The following is a 9,268-nucleotide window of genomic DNA, read 5'->3' on the forward strand; positions in this document are numbered from 1 at the left end:
TCTAGCTAAAATAGATAAAGACAGATATTTAACATCAATTTTGATGATATCAAAAATGGCATCACAAATAATATGATTAGCATGTTGAAGCAAGCGAACAATGCTAGATGAATCAGGATCCATTTCCTATTGCGCTAAACTTTCCAACCAAAAAGTTGATGCAGCGGCAACATCAGTCATAGAAATGGCAGGCCTAAGAAGATGGCCAGAATATAAATAAGCTTTCCTTAGATAGGATTCAAGTTTCCAATCTAAAGGATCTTTAAAAGAAGTACTATCTTCCATAGGAATAGAAGTATGTTTAGCAAGACTAGAAATAGCCCCATCAACTTTGGGGATCTTTTCCCAAAACTCCAATCTAACTGCTGGCAAAGGATACAATTTTTTAAACCTTGAAGAAGGAATAAAAGAAGTACCAGGCCTATTCCATTCTTTAGAAATCATATCAGAAATAGAATCAGGAACTGGAAAAACCTCTGGAGTAACCACAGGAGGTTTATAAACAGAATTTAAACGTTTACTAGTTTTAATATCATGAGGACTAGTTTCCTTAATATCCAATGTAATCAACACCACTTTTAACAAGGAACCAATATACTCCATTTTAAATAATTAAGTAGATTTGTCAGTATCAATATCTGAGGAAGGATCTTCTGAATCAGATAGATCCTCATCAGAGGAGGATAATTCAGTATGTTGTTGGTCATTTGAAATTTCATCAACTTTATGAGAAGTTTTAAAAGACCTTTTACATTTATTAGAAGGCGGGATGGCAGACAAAGCCTTCTGAATCGCATCGGCAATAAAAAAAAAATTATATTCACAGATATAGCATGTACATTAGATGTTGAAGAAACAACAGGCATTGTACTATTACTGATGGACACATTCTCTGCATGTAAAGCTTATCATGACAGCTATTACATACCACAGCTGGAGATATAATCTCCACATATTTACAACAAATACACTTATGTTTGGTAGAACTGTTATCAGGAAGCAGGGTTCAAACAGTGGTTTCTAAGACAGGATCAGATTGAGCCATCTTGCAAATGTAAGAGAAAAAACAACATATAAAGCAAAATTATCAATTTCCTTATATGGCAGTTTCAGGAATAGGAAAAAATACAAACCGCATAGCCCTCTGATATAGAAAAAGGCAAGAGGCATATAGGAATGGGGTTTTAAATAATTAAATTATTTGGCGACAAATATGACGCACAATGCAACTGAAAATGTTTTGGTGCTAACAACATCCAGAAATTACACACTCGTGTCATCGTAGACGCAACCTTGTGCAAGGAACTCACCGTCAACTAAGATGCCGGAAATTACGATTTTGCGTCATCGGACGTACCTTCGCGCTAAAAAATTTCTTGCGCCAAGAATGACGCAATAAGCTTTGGCATTTTGCGCCCTCGCAAGCCTAATTTTGCCTGCAAAATTTAATGAAAAAGCAGTCAATTGAAAAAAGACTATACCCCAGGTAAGAAAAAATATTTTCCTAAATATATTTTTCTCCCAAAAATGAAACTGATAGTCTGCAAAAAGAAATATACATAAACCTGACTCATGGCATAAGTACAATACATATATTTAGAACTTTATATTAATGCATAAAGTGCCAAACCATAACTGAGAGTGTCTTAAGTAATGAAAACATACTTACCGAAAGACACCCATCCACATATAGCAGATAGCCAAACCAGTACTGAAACAGTTATCTGTAGAGGTAATGGAATATGAGAGTATATGGTCGATCTGAATAAGGGAGGTAGGAGATGAATTTCTACGATCTGATAACAGAGAACCTATGAAATAGATCTCCCGCAAGGAAAACCATTGCATTCAATAGGTGATACTCCCTTCACAACCCTCTGACATTCACTGTACTCTGAGAGGAATTGGGCTTCAAAATACTGAGAAGCGCATATAAACGTAGAAATCTTAGCACAATCTTACTTTACCACCTCCATAGGAGGCAAAGATTGTAAAAGTGAATTGTGGATGTGGTGAGGGGTGTATTTATAGGCATTTTGAGGTTTGGGAAACTTTGCCCCTCCTGATAGGATTATATATTCCATACATCACTAGCTCATGGACTCTTGCCAATTACATGAAAGAAATATATGTGTGTGTGTGTGTGTGTGTGTGTATATATATATATATATATTTATTTTTTTTCTCTTGTAAGGTGTATCCAGTCCACGGGTTCATCCATTACTTGTGGGATATTCTCCTTCCTAAAAGGAAGTTGCAAGAGGACACCCACAGCAGAGCTGTCTATATAGCTCCTCCCCTAACTGCCACCCCCCAGTCATTCTCTTGCAACTCTCGACAAGAAAGGAAGTATCAAGAGATACAGTGGATATAAAAAGTTTACACACCCCTGTTAAAATGTCATGTTTTTGTGATGTAAAAAAATGAGACAAAGATAAATCATTTCAGAACTTTTTCCACCTTTAATGTGACCTATAAATTGTACAACTCAATTGAAAAACAAACTGAAATCTTTTAGGTAAAGGGAAATAAAAATAAAAAACTAAAATAATATGGTTGCATAAGTGTGAACACCCTTAAAACTAATACTTTATTGAAGCACCCTTTGATTTTACTACAGCACTCAGTCTTTTTTGTTTATGAGTTTTTCAGCATGGCACAAGATTTGCCCACTCTTCTTTGCAAAAACACTCTAAATCTGTCGGAATGCGAGGGCATCTCCTGTGCACAGCCCTTTCTCTTGTTAAGTGTATCCAGTCCACGGATCATCCATTACTTATGGGATATTAACTCCTCCCCAACAGGAAGTGCAAGAGGATTCACCCAGCAGAGCTGCTATATAGCTCCTCCCCTAACTGCCATTCCCAGTCATTCTCTTGCACCCAACGAATAGATAGGATGTGTGAGAGGACTGTGGTGATTATACTTAGTTTCATACCTTCAATCAAAAGTTTGTTATTTTATAATAGCACCGGAGTGTGTTATTCCTTCTCTGGTAGAATTTGAAGAAGAATCTACCTGAGTTTTTCTATGATTTTAGCCGGAGTAGTTAAGATCATATTGCTGTTTCTCGGCCATCTGAGGAGAGGTAAACTTCAGATCAGGGGACAGCGGGCAGATTAATCTGCAAAGAGGTATGTAGCAGCTTATGGAATTGATGAGAAAATTCTGCCATACCGATATAATGTAAACTCAGCCTTAAATGCAGTAGCAGCAACTGGTATCAGGCTGTCATGTATGTATATTTTACACTTCAGTATTCTGGGGAATGGCACTTCACTGGAATTATACTGTATGCATAAAACTTTAGCCTAATTTGCAGGGACTAGCAACAGGCTTTTTAATAACACTCAATTTATTAATGTTAAACGTTTTTTGCTGGCATGTAAAATCGTTTAATTTTCTGAGGTACTGGGTGAAAAAATGTTTTGGGCACTATTTTTTTCCACTTGGCAGTCGTTTTATTTAATTTATGACAGTTTACTGATCTCTCTCACTGTTATGTGTGAGAGGGAGGGGCCTTTTTTGGTGCTTTTGCTACGCATCAAAAAATTCAGTCAGAAGTTTATTGTCTTCCCTGCATGATCCGGTTCATCTCTACAGAACTCAGGGGTCTTCAAAACTTGTTTTGAGGGAGGTAATCACTCACAGCAGAGCTGTGATTAAAAAAAACGTTTATTTCTGTATTTTTTTTTTTTTTCTGCTATCAGGGTTAGTTATCCTTTGCTAATGGGAGCAATCCTTTGCTAAAATTGTGTTTTTTACAAAGATTTGATGCTATAACTTTTCAGTTTATTAATTTTCAACTGTCATAACTTTTTCTGTGCTTCTTATAGGCACAGTACGTTTTCATATTATAGTAAATTACTTGAAAAGTATTTCCAAGTTGCTAGTTTATTTGCTAGTGTGTTAAACATGTCTGATTCAGAGGAAGATATCTGTGCTATATGTGCTAAAGCCAAAGTGGAGCCCAATAGAAATTTATGTACTAACTGTATTGATGCTACTTTAAATAAAAGTCAATCTGTACAAATTGAACATATTTCACCAAACAACGAGGGGAGAGTTATGCCGACTAACTCGCCTCACGTGTCAGTACCTGCATCTCCCGCTCGGGAGGTGCGTGATATTGTAGCGCCGAGTACATCTGGGCGGCCATTACAAATCACATTACAGGATATGGCTACTGTTATGACTGAAGTTTTGGCTAAATTACCAGAACTAAGAGGTAAGCGTGATCACTCTGGGGTGAGAACAGAGTGCGCTGATAATATTAGGGCCATGTCAGACACTGCGTCACAATTTGCAGAACATGAGGACAGAGAGCTTCATTCTGCGGGTGACGGTTCTGATCCAAACAAACTGGATTCAGATATTTCAAATTTTAAATTTAAGCTGGAAAACCTCCGTGTATTACTAGGGGAGGTGTTAGCGGCTCTGAATGATTGTAACACAGTTGCAATACCAGAGAAAATGTGTAGATTGGATAAATATTTTGCGGTACCGGCGAGTACTGACGTTTTTCCTATACCTAAGAGACTTACTGAAATTGTTACTAAGGAGTGGGATAGACCCGGTGTGCCGTTCTCACCCCCTCCGATATTTAGAAAGATGTTTCCAATAGACGCCACCCACATGGGACTTATGGCAAACGGTCCCTAAGGTGGAGGGAGCAGTTTCTACTTTAGCTAAGCGTACCACTATCCCAGTGGAGGATAGCTGTGCCTTTTCAGATCCAATGGATAAAAAGTTAGAGGGTTACCTTAAGAAAATGTTTGTTCAACAAGGTTTTATATTGCAACCTCTTGCATGCATTGCGCCTGTCACGGCTGCAGCAGCATTTTGGTTTGAGTCTCTGGAAGAGACACTTGAATCAGCTCCATTAGATGAGATTACACACAAGCTTAAAGCCCTTAAGTTAGCTAACTCATTTATTTCAGATGCCGTAGTACATTTAACTAAACTTACGGCTAAGAATTCCGGATTCGCCATTCAGGCACGCAGAGCACTGTGGCTAAAATCCTGGTCAGCTGACGTTACTTCTAAATCTAAATTGCTTAATATACCTTTCAAAGGGCAGACCTTATTCGGGCCCGGGTTGAAAGAAATTATCGCTGACATTACAGGAGGTAAAGGCCATGCCCTGCCTCAAGACAGAGCCAAACCTAAGGCTAGACAGTCTAATTTTCGTTCCTTTCGTAATTTCAAAGCAGGAGCAGCATCAACTTCCTCTGCACCAAAACAGGAAGGAGCTGTTGCTCGCTACAGACAAGGCTGGAGACCTAACCAGTCCTGGAACAAGGGCAAGCAGGCCAGGAAACCTGCTGCTGCCCCAAGACAGCATGAATCGAGGGCCCCCGATCCGGGAACGGATCTAGTGGGGGGCAGACTTTCTCTCTTCGCCCAGGCTTGGGCAAGAGATGTCCAGGATCCCTGGGCGTTAGAGATCATATCTCAGGGATACCTTCTAGACTTCAAATTCTCTCCCCCAAGAGGGAGATTTAATCTGTCAAGGTTGTCAACAAACCAAATAAAGAAAAAGGCGTTTCTACGCTGCGTACAAGATCTTTTATTAATGGGAGTGATCCATCCGGTTCCGCGGTCGGAACAAGGACAAGGGTTTTACTCAAATCTGTTTGTGGTTCCCAAAAAAGAGGGAACTTTCAGGCCAATCTTGGATTTAAAGATCCTAAACAAATTCCTAAGAGTTCCATCGTTCAAAATGGAAACTATTCGGACAATTTTACCCATGATCCAAAAGGGTCAGTACATGACCACAGTGGATTTAAAGGATGCTTACCTTCACATACCGATTCACAAAGATCATTACCGGTATCTAAGGTTTGCCTTTCTAGACAGGCATTACCAGTTTGTAGCTCTTCCATTCGGATTGGCTACTGCTCCGAGAATCTTCACAAAGGTTCTGTGTGCTCTTCTGGCGGTACTAAGACCGCGAGGAATTGCGGTAGCTCCGTACCTAGACGACATTCTGATACAAGCTTCAAGCTTTCAAACTGCCAAGTCTCTTACAGAGTTAGTACTGGCATTTCTAAGGTCGCATGGATGGAAGGTGAACGAAAAGAAGAGTTCTCTCTTTCCACTCACAAGAGTTCCCTTCTTGGGGACTCTTATAGATTCTGTAGAAATGAAGATTTACCTGACAGAAGACAGGTTAACAAAGCTTCAAAATGCATGCCGTGTCCTTCATTCCATTCAACACCCGTCAGTAGCTCAATGCATGGAGGTGATCGGCTTAATGGTAGCAGCAATGGACATAGTACCCTTTGCACGTCTACATCTCAGACCGCTGCAATTGTGCATGCTAAGTCAGTGGAATGGGGATTACTCAGACTTGTCCCCTACTCTGAATCTGGATCAAGAGACCAGAAATTCTCTTCTATGGTGGCTTTCTCGGCCACATCTGTCCAGGGGGATGCCATTAAGCAGGCCGGACTGGACAATTGTAACAACAGACGCCAGCCTACTAGGTTGGGGCGCTGTCTGGAATTCTCTGAAGGCTCAGGGACAATGGAATCAGGAAGAGAGTCTCCTACCAATAAACATTCTGGAATTGAGAGCAGTTCTCAATGCCCTTCTGGCTTGGCCCCAGTTAACAACTCGGGGGTTCATCAGGTTTCAGTCGGACAACATCACGACTGTAGCTTACATCAACCATCAGGGAGGGACAAGAAGCTCCCTAGCAATGATGGAAGTATCAAAGATAATTCGCTGGGCAGAGTCTCACTCTTGCCACCTGTCAGCAATCCACATCCCGGGAGTGGAGAACTGGGAGGCGGATTTCTTAAGTCGTCAGACTTTTCATCCGGGGGAGTGGGAACTTCATCCGGAGGTCTTTGCCCAAATACTTCGACGTTGGGGCAAACCAGAGATAGATCTCATGGCGTCTCGACAGAACGCCAAGCTTCCTCGTTACGGGTCCAGATCCAGGGATCCGGGAGCGGTTCTGATAGATGCTTTGACAGCACCTTGGACCTTCGGGATGGCTTATGTGTTTCCACCCTTCCCGATGCTTCCTCGATTGATTGCCAGAATCAAACAGGAGAGAGCATCAGTGATTCTAATAACGCCTGCATGGCCACGCAGGACTTGGTATGCAGATCTAGTGGACATGTCATCCTGTCCACCTTGGTCGCTACCTCTGAAACAGGACCTTCTGATCCAGGGTCCCTTCAAACATCAAAATCTAATTTCTCTGAAGCTGACTGCTTGGAAATTGAACGCTTGATTTTATCAAAACGTGGTTTTTCTGAGTCAGTTATTGATACCTTAATACAGGCTAGGAAGCCTGTTACCAGAAAGATTTACCATAAGATATGGCGCAAATACTTATATTGGTGCGAATCCAAGAGTTACTCATGGAGTAAGGTTAGGATTCCGAGGATATTGTCTTTTTTCTACAAGAAGGTTTAGAAAAGGGTTTATCCGCTAGTTCCTTAAAGGGACAGATTTCAGCTCTGTCCATTCTTTTACACAAACGTCTGTCAGAAGTTCCGGACGTTCAAGCTTTTTGTCAGGCTTTAGCTAGGATCAAGCCTGTGTTTAAAACTGTTGCTCCACCATGGAGTTTGAACTTAGTTCTTAATGTTTTACAGGGGGTTCCGTTTGAACCCCTTCATTCCATTGATATCAAGTTGTTATCTTGGAAAGTTCTGTTTTTAATGGCGATTTCCTCGGCTCGAAGAGTCTCTGAGTTATCTGCCTTACATTGTGATTCTCCTTATCTGATTTTTCATTCAGACAAGGTAGTTCTGCGTACTAAACCTGGGTTCCTACCTAAGGTGGTCACTAACAGGAATATCAATCAAGAGATTGTGGTTACATCTTTGTGTCCTAATCCTTCTTCGAAAAAGGAACGTCTGCTACACAATCTAGATGTAGTCCGTGCCCTGAAATTTTATCTACAGGCAACTAAGGATTTTCGACAAACGTCTTCCCTGTTTGTCGTTTATTCTGGTCAGAGGAGAGGTCAAAAAGCTTCGGCTACCTCTCTCTCCTTTTAACTTCGTAGCATAATACGGTTAGCCTATGAGACTCCTGGACAGCAGCCTCCTGAAAGAATTACAGCACATTCTACTAGAGCTGTGGCTTCCACTTGGGCCTTTAAGAATGAGGCTTCTGTTGAACAGATTTGCAAGGCTGCAACTTGGTCTTCTCTTCATACTTTTTCCATATTTTACAAATTTGACACTTTTGCTTCTTCGGAGGCTGTTTTTGGGAGAAAGGTTCTACAGGCAGTGGTTCCTTCCGTATAAAGAGCCTGCCTGTCCCTCCCGTCATCCGTGTACTTTAGCTTTGGTATTGGTATCCCATAAGTAATGGATGATCCGTGGACTGGATACACTTAACAAGAGAAAACATAATTTATGCTTACCTGATAAATTTATTTCTCTTGTAGTGTATCCAGTCCACGGCCCGCCCTGTCACTTTAAGGCAGGTAATTTTTCCATTAAACTACAGTCACCACTGCACCCTATGGTTTTCCTTTCTCTGCATGTTTTCGGTCGAATGACTGGTAATGGCAGTTAGGGGAGGAGCTATATAGCAGCTCTGCTGGGTGAATCCTCTTGCACTTCCTGTTGGGGAGGAGTTAATATCCATAAGTAATGGATGATCCGTGGACTGGATACACTACAAGAGAAATAAATTTATCAGGTAAGCATAAATTATGTTTTTCAGATCACCCCACAGATTTTGAATTGGACTCAGGTCTGGTCTCTGGCTGGGCCATTCCAAAACTTTAATCTTCTTCTGGTGAAGCCATTCCTTTGTTGATTTGGATGTTTGCTTTGGGTCGTTGTCATGCTGAAAGATGAAGTTCCTCTTCATGTTCAGCTTTCTAGCAGAAGCCTGAAGGTTTTGTGCCAATATTGTCTGGTATTTGGAACTGTTCATTATTCCCTCTACCTTGACTAAGGCCCCAGTTCCAGCTGAAGAAAAACAGCCCCAAAGCATGATGCTGACACCACCATGCTTCAATGTGGGTATGGTGTTCTTTTGGTGATATGCAGTGTTGTTTTTGCACCAAACATATCTTTTGTAATTATGGCCAAAAAGTTCAACTTTGGTTTCATCAGACCATAACACCTTTTCTCACATGCTTTTGGGAGACTTCAGATGTGTTTTTGCAAAATTTAGCCGGGCTTGGATGTTTTTTTTGGTAAGAAAAGGCTTCCTTCTTGCTGTCTACCCCAAAGCCCAAACATATGAAGAATATGTGCGATTGTTGTCACATGTACCACACAGCCAG

The sequence above is a fragment of the Bombina bombina genome, chromosome 3, assembly GCF_027579735.1.
Source record: "Bombina bombina isolate aBomBom1 chromosome 3, aBomBom1.pri, whole genome shotgun sequence".
Lineage (NCBI taxonomy): Eukaryota > Metazoa > Chordata > Amphibia > Anura > Bombinatoridae > Bombina > Bombina bombina.